At 45.3% G+C, this 13247-nt stretch overlaps 1 long non-coding RNA gene across 1 annotated transcript; it reads left to right on the top strand.

Moving 5' to 3' along the window:
• The first annotated feature begins 12 nt into the window (after positions 1 to 12).
• Positions 13 to 10209, top strand: LOC138842558 (uncharacterized). Its single transcript, XR_011377259.1, has 3 exons — positions 13 to 166; positions 2348 to 2455; positions 10086 to 10209. It is a non-coding gene; the product is annotated as an uncharacterized lncRNA (long non-coding RNA).
• The last annotated feature ends 3038 nt before the right edge of the window (positions 10210 to 13247 follow it).

The following is a 13247-nucleotide window of genomic DNA, read 5'->3' as shown; positions in this document are numbered from 1 at the left end:
AATGTCAACTTTTGGATGCACATCAAGATAGAAGAGGAATCAGGTGAGGAAGGACCAGAGGAATCTGAGCCCGCCTGATGAGCCAGCTGCAGCTGGGTCACACCCTGCATGATGAGAAACGTTAAGCCACCGTCAGATTCCACCCCCGGAGTCATCCGTGAAATGGGTCTGGAATCTCACAGAACTTATTCAGGGGAGCTCCGGAGGATACCCTGGGCCATGCCCCGTGGAGGTGGAGGGATCCGAGACAGCAAGAACAGGGGGAGGAGAGAGCAGCAGCTGCGTTTGGTCCCAGCTTCTATTTCCATCTGTTTATTCAGGTTGAGAGGTCAGAGGCCCACGTGCTGGTTGAGCAAACAAAGTTGTAAGTCCCAAGTCTAAGGAAATGGTTGAAATGCTCAGCAAAATCTCTGAAGTTAGAAATAACTATGGCCCATTTTTTTTTTTTTTAAAGACTGTATAAATTAAAACTCTAGGAGGAATCTTTCCCCAGCATTAATAGCCCCTTTTCAAACGGCACATCCTGGAAATCAGAGAGCAGAGTCTCTGAAATGATTTCGCAAAACCTGAAAAACAAGTGATTCATTTATTTTTTAAGCACCTATTTCCTGAGTACATTTTGGGTGCCAGGTACCACATTTGGCTCTACAGGGATACAAAGCAGGATCCTGCGTGGTAGAGAGACTTACCTAAAGAGAAATGATAACACAAAACAGGGATGGAAGAGTGCCCTTGGGACAGAAATCAAGTAAGATGGTGCGGGGGGCGAGAATGCCAGGGCCTAGATGTGGAGAAACGGGGTGACTACAAAGGGACATTTTAGGGTGATGGAAATAGTCTATATCTCGCTTGTCGGTGATTACATGACTGTACGCGTTTACCAAAATTCACTGAACTGGAAACTTTCCAAAGGTGAATTTGACGAAACATAAATTATACCTTAACAAAGCTGAGTTTTAGAAAAGGGACCTGGGGGGGAGGGGGTGGGGTCAAGATGGCGGACTAGGAGGACGCAGAATTCGCGTCTCCTCACAACTAGGGCACCTACCAGGCACCGGTGGGGGACCACGGACACCGAAGGGGACGGGAGGAACCCTCAGCGACCGGGTAGGACCTGGGGCATGGGGGGAGTGAAGGGGGAAGAGACGTGGAGGCGGGATGGGACTGGTGCCCCTGAGGGGCGGCTGGGGGAGGGGAAGGGATCCCACGCCCGAAGAGGGAAAGTGGGGGACCATTGAGAGGGCAGAGGATCAAAAGGGAGAGTGGCCAGGTTTCCCCTGCCCACTTGGGCCCCTGGGAGCCTGCTGAGATCCCGGGCCTGATCCCCTGCCCACCGAGGACCCTTCCAGCCACTCGGGTCCTGAGGGAGTGGGAGGGAGGGAGGGAAAGGAAGAGCAAAAGTAAAGGCCAGGGCTTCCCTGGTGGTGCAGTGGTTGAGAGTCCGCCTGCCAATGCAGGGGACACGGATTCGTGCCCCGGTCCGGGAAGATCCCACATGCCGCGGAGCGGCTGGGCCCGTGAGCCATGGCCGCTGAGCCTGCGCGTCCGGAGCCTGTGCTCCGCAACGGGAGAGGCCACAACAGTGAGAGGCCCACCTACCGCAAAAAAAAAAAAAAAAAAAAAGTAAAGGCCAGACCAAGGGGACCAGCACCCCTGAGGGGCAGCTGGGGTAGAGGAGGAGTTCCTACACCCAGGAGGACCCACCCACGGTTAGGGGTCCAGCAGGACAGGGGAGGCCCTCGTCCTCGTGTTACCGTATGCTAACACGTATGTATGGAATTTTAAAAACTGGTACTGATGAACCTACTGGCAGGGCAGGAATAAAGACGCAGACGTAGTGAACAGACTTGAGGGCACGGGGGCGGGGGGCGGGGCAAGGGGAAGCTGGGATGAAGTGAGAGAGTGGCATGGACTTATATATACTAACAAATGTAAAACAGATAGCTAGTGGGAAGCTGCTGCATAGCACAGGGAGATCAGCTCAGTGCTTTGTGATGACCTAGAGGGGTGGGGTAGGGAGGGTGGGAGGGAGATGCAAGAGGGAGGGGATATGGGGATATACGTATACGAATAGCTGATTCACTTCGTTATACAGCAGAAGCTAACACATCATTGTAAAGCATTTATACTCCAATAAAGATGTGAAGAAAAAAATAGAAAAGTGACCTAAAAAATGTACAGATAAACTGCATAAACAAACATGACCTTTCTGATGTCATAGAAATGGAAAGACAAAGCTGTGGGTACAAATCCGTCAGAAACCAGTAGTTGAATGTTATTTGCGCTTCTAGCAGAAAAAGAGATCTCATTAGAGACAGATTAATTTTACCACCTCAAATTATTCTAGAGAAAACGAACTGGGGACAAGAACAGCTGTCTCTCAGCTGCCGTACAGCTGTGGAGGTAAACCAGTGGTGATAGAGCATTTGAGGAACGAAGAACTAGCAAACAACAGGTAACTGATTTTCCATTATTTGGAGAATGTTTTTTCTTGAAAAGAGAGTATTTATCCACCTTGAATTTTCTTCTTTTTTATTGAGATATAATTGATATATAATATAATATATTAGTTTCAGATGTACAACATGATTCAATATTTTTATATATTTTGAAATGATCACCATATTAAATCTCATTAATATCCATCACCACACATAGTTACAATTTTTTTTCCTGTGATAACTCTTAAGATCTACTCTCTTAGCAATTTTAAAATATAAAATACAGTGTAATTAACTATAGTCAAGCTGTACATTACATCCCCAGGATTTATTTATTTTATAACTGGAAGTTTGTTTTGTATCTTTTGACCCCTTCACGTATTCATCCATCCCCATCCCCACCTCTGGCAGAAACAACCAATCTGTTCTCTGTATCTATGAGTTTAGGTTTTGTTTGTTTGTTTTTAGATTCCACGTACAAGTGAGATCTTTATCTTTTGTCTTTCTCTGACATTTCACTTAGCATAATGCTCTCAATGTCCATCCATGTTGTCACAAAAGGCAAGATTTTCTTCGTTTTATGGCTGAGTAATATTCCACTGTGTATATATACATATATGTATATCACATTTTCTTTATCCATTCATCCACTGATGGTCACAGCTTCTTTCCATGTCTTGGCTTACTGTAAAGCTACAATGAACATTGGGGTGCATATATCTTTTTGAGTTAGTATTTTTGTTTCCTTCAGATAAATACCCAGAAGTGGAATTGCTGGATCATATGGTAGTTCCATTTTTAATTTTTGAGGAACCTCCATACTGTTGCTCATAGTGGCTGCACCAATTTACATTCCTAACATCAGTGCACAAGGGTTCCCTTTTTTCCACATTTTTGCTAACACTTTATTTGTTGCCTTTTTGATAACAGCCATTCTAACAGCTGTGAGGTGATATCTCATTGTGGCTTTGATTTGCATTTTCCTGATGATTAGTGATGTTGAGCACCTTTTCATGCACTGCTGGCCATCTGTGTGTGTCTTCTTTGGAAAAATGTCTGTTCAGATCCTCTGTCCATAGCTTTATTGAAATATAATTCACATATCATAAAATTCACCCTTTGAAAGTACAGTTCAGTGGTTTTACTATATTCACAGAGTTGTGCATTTATCACCACTATTTAATTTTAGAACACTCTAATTCACCCCAAAAGGAAACCCCATACCCTTTGCTGGGTCATACATTAATTTTATGTTTAATTTTTTACGGAACTACTAAACTGTTTTCCAAAGTGGCTACATTGTACAGTCCCACTAGCATGAGCCCTACATAAACTACTGCCTTGCGTTTTCCCATTCTTGTCCTTTTCACCCTTTTTTCAACTTTGCATACACAGATGTGGGATATTGAAAACAAAACAAAACAAAAACACAAAAAAACAAATGCTGTTGAGATCGAAACTCAACATTAAAGGGAAGTTTGAGGATAGTTCCAGAAGACAGGGAGTGAGTCAGATAACTTATTCAGATCATTTATTTTTCTATGTTGTTTAGGTTTTGTATTGTCTTAGCCTATATCAGATCTAATTTATAGTTACATATATAACTATATATAGTTATATAGTTAGATTATAGTTATAAGCATGGATGTTGTGTTGTTCTCATGGTCTTGGATTTGAGCATGTTGATACGGGCTTCCTTTTAGCAAAGGAGGTGATTTCTTTGAGAAGAGACAGTGATGAGAGTTGGACTAGAAGTGCCTGAGTGCCTCCTTTCTTCCAAAGAACCCTGCACTTTCCAAGACATAGCCCAGAGTCTCTCTTGTTCCTTGGCAAGAGATGGAAGTTGGTTTTCCCATGTATCTGTGGAAGGAGTGAGCCAGGATTAATTGTGTTATATCAGTGTGTCCATAATCATGTTCAATTATTTGGGGAGCTCTAGGCTACACACAGTAAAATAAGTTCCTTTGTCCAGGATCTCACGTCTCAAAATCGTTACTTGGCTAATGTTCTTTGAGGATCTCGAAGAAGGAGGTATAGAATGCAGCTTGTCACTAAATTCACCTCGTCCCCACCCTCCTCCAAACCTGTTCCTCTTGCAGGATTCTCTCTCTTGAAGAACAGCATCATCACACACCAAGTTTCCCAAACCACAAACTTGGGACTCACCATTGATTCTTCTGCTTCCCTTAGGCCCAGAATTCCCTATGGATGATTTCTTGCTGTGATATCTGTTTATTTAACAAATATTTACAGAGCACATTTTATAAAGTATCTGGCTTGGGAAGCTTACACTCTAATTGTAAGGACAGGACAGGATCTACGCAGATGAAAAGCTAAATACCAACATGAGATGTGTCACCAGATAATAAATAAATGTGTATTACAGATAATGTAATGCTGCAGGCTCAGGGAGAAACATCTTTTCAGGCTGAAGAGGTCAAACAACGAGTTCAGGGAAGTACTGTTCTGCTGTTTAGAAACAGCTTTGGCGATGGGAGATTATTTTATTATTTTTTTAAAATACTATTCATTTATTTTATTTTTTAAAGTATATATTTTATTTATTTTATTTACTTATTTTATTTATTTATTTGGTTGCGCCAGGTCTTAGTTGCAGCAGGCGGGCTCCATAGTGGTAGCTCGCCAGCTCCTTGGTTGTAGCATGTGAACTCTTAGTGGCGGCATGCATATGGGATCTAGTTCCCTGACCAGGGATAGAGCCCCGGGCCTCCTGCATTGCAAGCATGGAGTCTTAACCACTGCACCACCAGTGAAGTCCCAGGAGATCATTTTAAATGGCTATCCAAAAGGACCCATAGAATGTTCAAACTGGAAGATATAAAGCAGCCATTTGCCAATACGCTCATTTTACGTAGAGGAAATGAGACTCAGTGACACCAAATGATAGATGTTGGGCTGCATTCATTCAGTATTTATTGAGCACCCACTGCATGCAAAGGCACAGAATGTACTACACTTACTCAAAACAGCAGGCGAGGTGAGGCTAATTCTCCAAGGGCACCTGGATCTTGTAGGAAACTAAACCTGTGTCAGAGTGTCCCAAGGGGCAGGGCTGTGATGGCAAAGTGGTGGGACCAATTGATAGTTGTAAACTGGGTTATTGGTCCTTCCACTAACCCTTCAAGATAAAAGAATTAAAATAGTTAATCACGGGTTAGTTATTTCTGCTTTGTGAGCAATCAGGGTGAAGGAATTTACCACCACCTACAGTGTCCTGCTGTCTCATTAGATATCCAGCTAGGAGATTCTGAAGCAATCTTTACTCTGTCCACTGGAGGGAAGGTGACAGCGGAGTTCTTGTGAAGTGGAAACACTGTGGTTGATTTCAGGATGATACAGACTGGGAGGTGCGGAGAGTCTCATCATCAAGGATCTTTTTTTTCTTCTACTTGCATTATTTTTTAAATGATCCTCTAACGAATTCAGAGTAAGGGCAATTCATGGTCCACGTTCCAGCCTTAGGGAAAACAGTGACATGGGGCTTTTACTCCAGAGGAATTCATACAGGAAAAGCTAAAAGCTCGGGGAAGAATATGTAAAAATATCTTCTTGAAAATGAAGGCACATGCATGGAGAAAGTGTTGACAGGAAAAAAGTCACAGCTGTCGAGAAATAAACAGGAACTGACTTTCCAGTCCCAGAAGACTAAATGTTTCCAATTCTGGGCTTTCTGGATGCCAGACATTAGTTTGACATCATCTATGCCTCAGTTTGTAGAATCTCCAAAGACACAAAAAAGCCTCACTTCCTTAGTTCCCCTGTTCATGCCCTGAGTGTATGTGTGCTTTCAGCACAGCTTGAAATTAGCATATTTTTCCATCTTTGCCTTTAGTTTTTTAACAAGCAGGGAGAGACCCAAGGGGACCTGGACTTGCGTGCACCTTGGACTGCAAAGCCGTGTCGGGTAGCCTGAGGCGGGTCTGCATTATCCTCAACCGAGCTGGGCATGCGTGGAACAACCCGCCCCTAGAAAGGAGTTTTAAAATCATATTATGTAGTGTGAAATGAGATCATAGATATGAAAGCTCTTCTTTGAAGTTAAAAAAATTTTCAGCCCACAAATGCACAGTATTGATATTGTTTATTAATGAATGTATTTGATACTCTCTTTGTCCGGTTCCTAGCCATATTCAAATGCATTCATTTAAAAAGACAGTCATCAGCCTTATGGCTTACAGACTAACATAGAAATTTAATTACTAATAAATACTAATATATACACAAATGTACTCCCTGAGGAGGCCACGCAGCCACTCTCTTCTACTTCACCGCCAACCGAAAGGAATTAAAAATTGATGTCAGCAGGAGATTCCCTCCCTTCCTTATAGTGTGTGAGACAAAGGAATGTAAGAGGTTGTGGGTGGGGGGTACTCCTCAAAGAGGATAGGAACTCCCAAAGGAGCCCACCCCACCCAGCAGTCACAAATGACTTAGCAAACACCAGCTCATTAATCCAGATGTGACTGTGAGTAGTATTGTGAGGTGGCCTGAGAAACAATTTTGAAGCAGAAAGGCTATAGTGTTTAACAGGCAACCCTATAGTCTTGCACTATAGGAATTAGGAATCCTTGCGTTTGACGTTACTTGTCCAGTTTGGAACAAAATATCATGCACGCAGGCTACATGTATCCCCAGCACCTAGCATAACACCTGGCACAAAGCAGGGGCTCCTAAGTAAATGAAGGAGTAATTGAATAATTGCAAAACTTGAATCTGTACAGCAGCCAGTCCAGTGCCACACAATTCCAATCTTTCCATCGCATGTATTCTCAATAGGCCCCTCTGGCATCCTCTGATTCAAATCTATAAAAGTCTGAACTGCATGATGATAGGAAGGAAGAATCCAGGACTGGAAGGTCTACTGGGGAAGCCGTCGCAGGGTCCACTGCCTTGTTCTCACCTTCCCCACCCGGAGCCAACTTCCCAGCTCAGTGTAGCCATCATGCCCTGCACTACCTTTGATCCCTCTGAGGATTCGACAGGTATTCCTTCTCTTGTGCGATCCCACTCCACGAGCATTCATCAAATGCCAACTGCATGTATTACACCCTGCTAGGTACTGTGGGAGTACTGCTAGGTACTGCTAGGTACTGTGGGAGTACTGCTAGGTACTGCTAGGTACTGTGGGAGTACTGCTAGGTACTGTGGGAGTACTGCTAGGTACTGCTAGGTACTGTGGGAGTACTGCTAGGTACTGCTAGGCACTGTGGGAGAGAGCAGAAATATAAGATCAGGCCCCTGATCTCAAGAACTAACATTATGGTTAGGGAGACTCTTCATCATTATTCATTTATTCTACAGACGTTTTGAGCATATGTGCTTAGTACCATTCTAAGTGCCTGGGATTCAGTGTTGACAAGACAGATATCTTCCTTGCTCCCATGATACTGACATTCTAGAGGGGGAAGACAAAAAAAAAAATCACATAAACAAATAAATACATGACGAAAATTCAGACAAGTGCTACCAAAATGAAATCAGGTCATAGAGAAACTATTTTATCTGAGATCTTAGTGACAAGACTTGAGAGCAGACTTCCAACCAGAGGAAATAGTAAGTTCAAAGTCACCCAGGTGAGAACACAAGCTTGAGTGTTCAAGACCCAGCCGGAAGCCCAGCGACAGTGGGAAGAAATAGGAGACAAAGTCGGGCAGGCAGGGGCCAGCACATGGAGGTTGTGTCCTTTACTACTCAAAGTGTGGTCCATGGACCAGCAGCATCAGCATTACCTGGGAGTTTGTTTAAAATGACCCCCAATCTCAATTTCCTTTCTTTTACAGCCAAAGGACTATCAACTTTTAGATGGCATATATCTGCCTGCAATAAAGACCACTTCTCCAAACCTCCCTTGCAGATAGTTGTAGCTATGTGACCTAAAGGGAGTGATAGATGTGGCTTCTGGAATGTCCCTAAAGGGCATGTTTTCTTCTTTCCTGCTCTCTGGATACAAATTTAAAGGCTACTTCTCCAGCAGCTATCTTAGACCATGAAATGTCTTTGAGGATGGAAGCTACCCAAGGCCAAACAGCAAGCAGAGAGCCCATGTCCCTGCCCTGAAAAGGCCTTACCAGCCCTGAACTGACTACCTGTCAAACTCCTGAATATAAGAAAGAAACTTCCATTTTCCTTAAGCCACTGGTTTTTTGGAGTTTTCTGTTACTTCCAGCTGAACTCAATCCTAACTAATTCACACTCTTTATCATTATTTCTCTTGTAGAACTGTACATTTCCCCCAACCCTTAAGTAAAATCAAGAATCCAAGAAGATATACTACATTTATCCTGTAGCTTCAAGAAACTCCCACTAAGCCCTGACCCACCCCTGCTCCTCTACGGTCACACATACAGCAATCAAAGCAGCACAGCCCCAGCTGGACGGTGGCAGGGAGGGTGGACACAGCAGAGGGCAGTGGCAAAGGCAAGGGCACAAGGCCAAAGGTCAGCTTGAGCTCCAGGTCCTCTGCTGCTTCCCTCCTGAGGACACTGAGGGAAGTGGACCCCTCCAGGCTGAGCTGCTAAGCCTCAAGTCTTGGTGGCATTGGCCTGCCTACTCTGAAACGTCTAAAATTGTTAAACAGTCAACAGATCTCTTGCTCCGTTGAAGCGACTTCAACCTAGACTGATAAGGCACTTCACACCAGGTCTCTATACATAGAAAGAGCCTAATATTTGAAAACTTGGAGGACTGACCAACTGCTTCTCTTCAATGGCAGTTCAGTAGGCAGCTCCATCAACAGCCCCCAGAGCCACCTCTGTTAAAGGCACAATTAAAACTGTGCTTAAAGGCAAATGCGATCTCAAGACATGCCCTCCGGCACTCACATTCAGTCAAAGATAGTTACCCGAGAGCTCCTTCTATATAGAAATCCTGGAGCCTCTGCTGCCGGGGTTCCCTGCTGCCTTTGCAAGACATTGCCTGGCGCCTTGTCTCTTACAGTTTAATGTCTACAGATGCACCAAAACTGGATATCACAGGAGATACAGGATAGATTTTGGCCAGAGCAACTTAAATGGCCCAGAAACATTGGACTTGTATCTCAGTTTGTATCCCATAGTTTCTGCCTTCCCCTCCAGGGAGCTAAAGCTGATCTAGACCTTAGTTCACAGGATCGGTGAGTGAAGGAATTACGAAACGATGAACATTCCACCAACAGCTCTTTTTTCAGTAACCCTGGCTGCCCATTCAGACCATGCCTTTCACAACTTTCCTTTGGGGGTAGACATGGGCTTGGGTCTAAGAGAATCTGCCCCAGTGTGTCCTAGGTGGGCCCTGAATTTGACCAGACTTGTTTGATTGTTTTGAAGGAGGTAAAAGCTGAGCCCACTCCCTCAGAGCTATTCCTGGATTAAACAGTGAGCGATCAATAAGATTCATGGATATGCACTCAGGAACCACAGAAGGCTGCTTTAGTAGGTGACTTTGGGAAGTGACACCAAGGCTGCCATTGCAGTATAGGAAGATTCCGGGATGAGTATTGGAAGCAAGTGGCCATCTCCTCCATGCAGGTTGAGGAGGAGACTGTTGCAACCTTTCTGCAAAAGGTAGCAGCCTCTTAATCTATTCAGGATGGAAGGCATTTTCCAAATTCTACCCACGGCAACATGATATTCTTTATGGCCCTAGTTTCTATGAAGCAAGAAGCAACTTAGATAAACTACATAAATGAACCAGAAGCAGGAAGAACTGGTGCTTAATATAAACCCACAGAGGCAGCCTAGTCCACATCAAAATGGGGATCCAATCTCTCCACTGAAGACAAAGGTACCAGGTGAGCACAAGGAGGTTGCACTTTGATATATGTTTGTTTAAGCCCTGTATCAGAAATTATCTCACATCGGAGACTCTTTATGCAAACTTTCCATCATCCTGAATATAGGATTTCTATTGAACGCTATAAAATAAATCTAATGCACATCAATAAATAAATCATTTGGTTTCTCTGGAAGGGGGTTTCCTTAGTAGGGCTTATATTGCTAATATAATCATAACCACTCCCTCTAAGGATTAAATTTATCCCTTCAGCAAAGGCACAATGAATTAAAAAACAAAGAGAGAGAGAGACTATATAATGATGTCTTCCAAAATGAAAGACTTGTTGGAAACTCACCTGGGTTATACAGCTCTCACTAACAAGCTAGAACATTGCTTTAATTCTGTACCGTTTATTGTCATGGGATCCAACCGACTGGTGGAGGGTTTCCACCATCTACTTGCAGAACAGAAAATTGGGTTGTGATGTTTAGATAAGACACGCGGGGGCAGCAGTGAGCTGATGAGGAGACATAGCAATGGTGACACTTTTGAACCACAAAATTTGACTCTAGACATTGAGATGCTGCCAAGCTCTATTTAAAATCATTTAAACCAAACAGAAACACTTTTTTTTTTTAACCTTAAAATTAAATATAAGGACTTCCCTGGTGGCGCAGTGGTTGAGAGTCCGCCTGCCGATGCAGGGGACACGGGTTCGTGCCCCGGTCCGGGAGGATCCCACATGCCGCGGAACGGCTGGGCCTGTGGGCCATGGCCGCTGAGCCTGAGCGTCCGGAGCCTGTGCTCCGCAACGGGAGAGGCCGCAGCAGTGAGAGGCCTGCGTACCGAAAAAATAAAAAAATAGAAGAATTTACTCTCCTGGCATACGTTTTCTGCTCCCCACGAGTGCTTAATATTTGTCCTTCCCAAATGTTTTTGCTTTTTCAGTTGACAATGATCTTTTTCAATCCATTTGGGAGTTTGATAATTTTAAAGCTGAGAAACTTCCTCCTGACCAGTCCAAGTTGAAGCCGGGTGGGGGGGGGGGCGGTGGCGGAGCAAGATATCCCAACGTCGGGGGCACAGAAAGCAAGCCCTGGGTGGTGCGGAAGTTCACAAGGCCCGCCTGCGTGGAGAGCCCACTGTGGCCTGGCGCTGACGTCGCAGAGCAAGCCGGTGACAAGGGCTTTTTTTTTTTTTTTTTTGCGGTACGCGGGCCTCTCATTGTTGTGGCCTCTCCCGTTGCGGAGCACATGCTCCGGACGCGCAGGCTCAGCGGCCATGGCTCACGGGCCCAGCCGCTCTGCGGCATGTGGGATCTTCCCGGACCGAGGCACGAACCCGTGTCCCCTGCATCGGCAGGCGGACTCTCAACCACTGCGCCACCAGGGAAGCCCAAGGGCTCCTTTTAAAGTAGGGGGACGCGGCGGCACTTCCTCTTCTTCTCCAAGGACAGGTTCATTTCATCCCCGTCTATCTGAAACCAGAAGAACAAGGATCAGTACCGGGTTCGCTTTCACACCTGGAAGGAGATTTTGTAAACAAAGGTACCCCAGACAATCCACCATCACACCCCAAAACGGGGTAGCAGTGAGACAGGCCTATAAGCAAAGCCGGAGATTGCAGGAGTGTTTACTGAGGGCAGGCTGGTCCTCCCGAAGGCGGCGTTGGGGAATGGGGGGGGGAGGGGAGAGGAGAGCCTGGGCTCTTCCCCACGTGGCCCCAGCACAGCCTGGCCAGGAGCCGCCAGGACAGCCCCTCTCGCTGTGCCCGACAGGAGGCCTTTGGCAGGCTGTCAGGCCGGGTTTTATTTTTAGGCTCAGCCGGGGCTGCCCTCCTGCACCGGGGCTTCCCCCTCGCACAGCTGTTGCTTCTGCTTTCCAAAGCCCAAGACTACAGGTGTTGTGCTTCCCCTTACCTTTGGCCGTCACAAGTTGGAAGAGTGATGGTAGCTTTAAAGGGGAGGGGGGGAAGAGGTTGCAGAGGGCTGAGATTCCTGCTCCCCAGCCCGGCCTTGCAGCAGTCAGCCCTCCATCCTCCCCTGAGGATCTCCAATCCAGGCATTTCTAAACCAAACCATGGGGACTTCCCTGGTGGTCCCGTGGTAAAGAATCCGCCTTGCAATGCAGGGGATGCCAGTACGATCCAGGGAACTAAGATCCCACATGCCTGCAGGGCAACTAAGATCGCGGGCCACAATTACTGAGCCCACATGCACTGGAGCCTGCTCGCCACAACTGGAGAAGAGAAAACCCACAAGCCACAACTAGAGAGAAGCCCGTGTCACAATGAAAGATTCCCACACACCACAACTAAGACCCAACGCAGCCAAAAATAAATAAAATGATAATAATAAAATAAATAATAAATAAACCTTAAAAAGAAATAAACCAAATGATCTCAGGCCCAGGCAAGGCGGCCTCATTTTCTTGAGCATCCTGAGATGCCAGGGCCTTGTCACTACTCTGAGTAGGGGCATTTCACCTGGTTCTCACCTGCTGAGAAGCCAACAGGAAGAGCAGAACCTGGACTCAAACTCCAAAGCCTGCTTCCCCTCTGCTCCCACACCACAAGCCTTCTCAGATAAAAAGGGTTCCTTGTATGTGTTCTATTTTCAATAGTTTCTTTCTTCCACTATTAGAAGCGGGGGGAAAAAAGCATGTTTATTGCAGTATTTCCATCCAGTATCTCTCTGGGCAAATCTAGACCTATTTTACGATTCTGCTTTTTAGAGCATGGTTGCAGCCCTAGAGACGTGTGACTGCCTGTGTCCCTGTGTGTATTTTAAAATCTGTACGGAAGCAGAGGTTACCTGTGGGGAGTAGGACTGGGGGATGAGGCTGTTTTGAGTTCTTATTTTCTACCCTTCTGTATTGTCTAATCTTTTCCCAAGAAGTGAATTATTTTGTAATGCTCAAAAAGAAAAGAATGAGGACAGCTCTCATTACAGTCAAGGCCGTTGCCTTGTTGGCCATGCCCTCAGGCAGGACTCCACCCAGTAGGGTTTTTTCTTCTGTTCTTAAAAATATGCTT

The sequence above is a fragment of the Globicephala melas genome, chromosome 2 (genome assembly GCF_963455315.2).
Source record: "Globicephala melas chromosome 2, mGloMel1.2, whole genome shotgun sequence".
Lineage (NCBI taxonomy): Eukaryota > Metazoa > Chordata > Mammalia > Artiodactyla > Delphinidae > Globicephala > Globicephala melas.
This window is presented reverse-complemented; position numbering and strand designations above follow the sequence as displayed.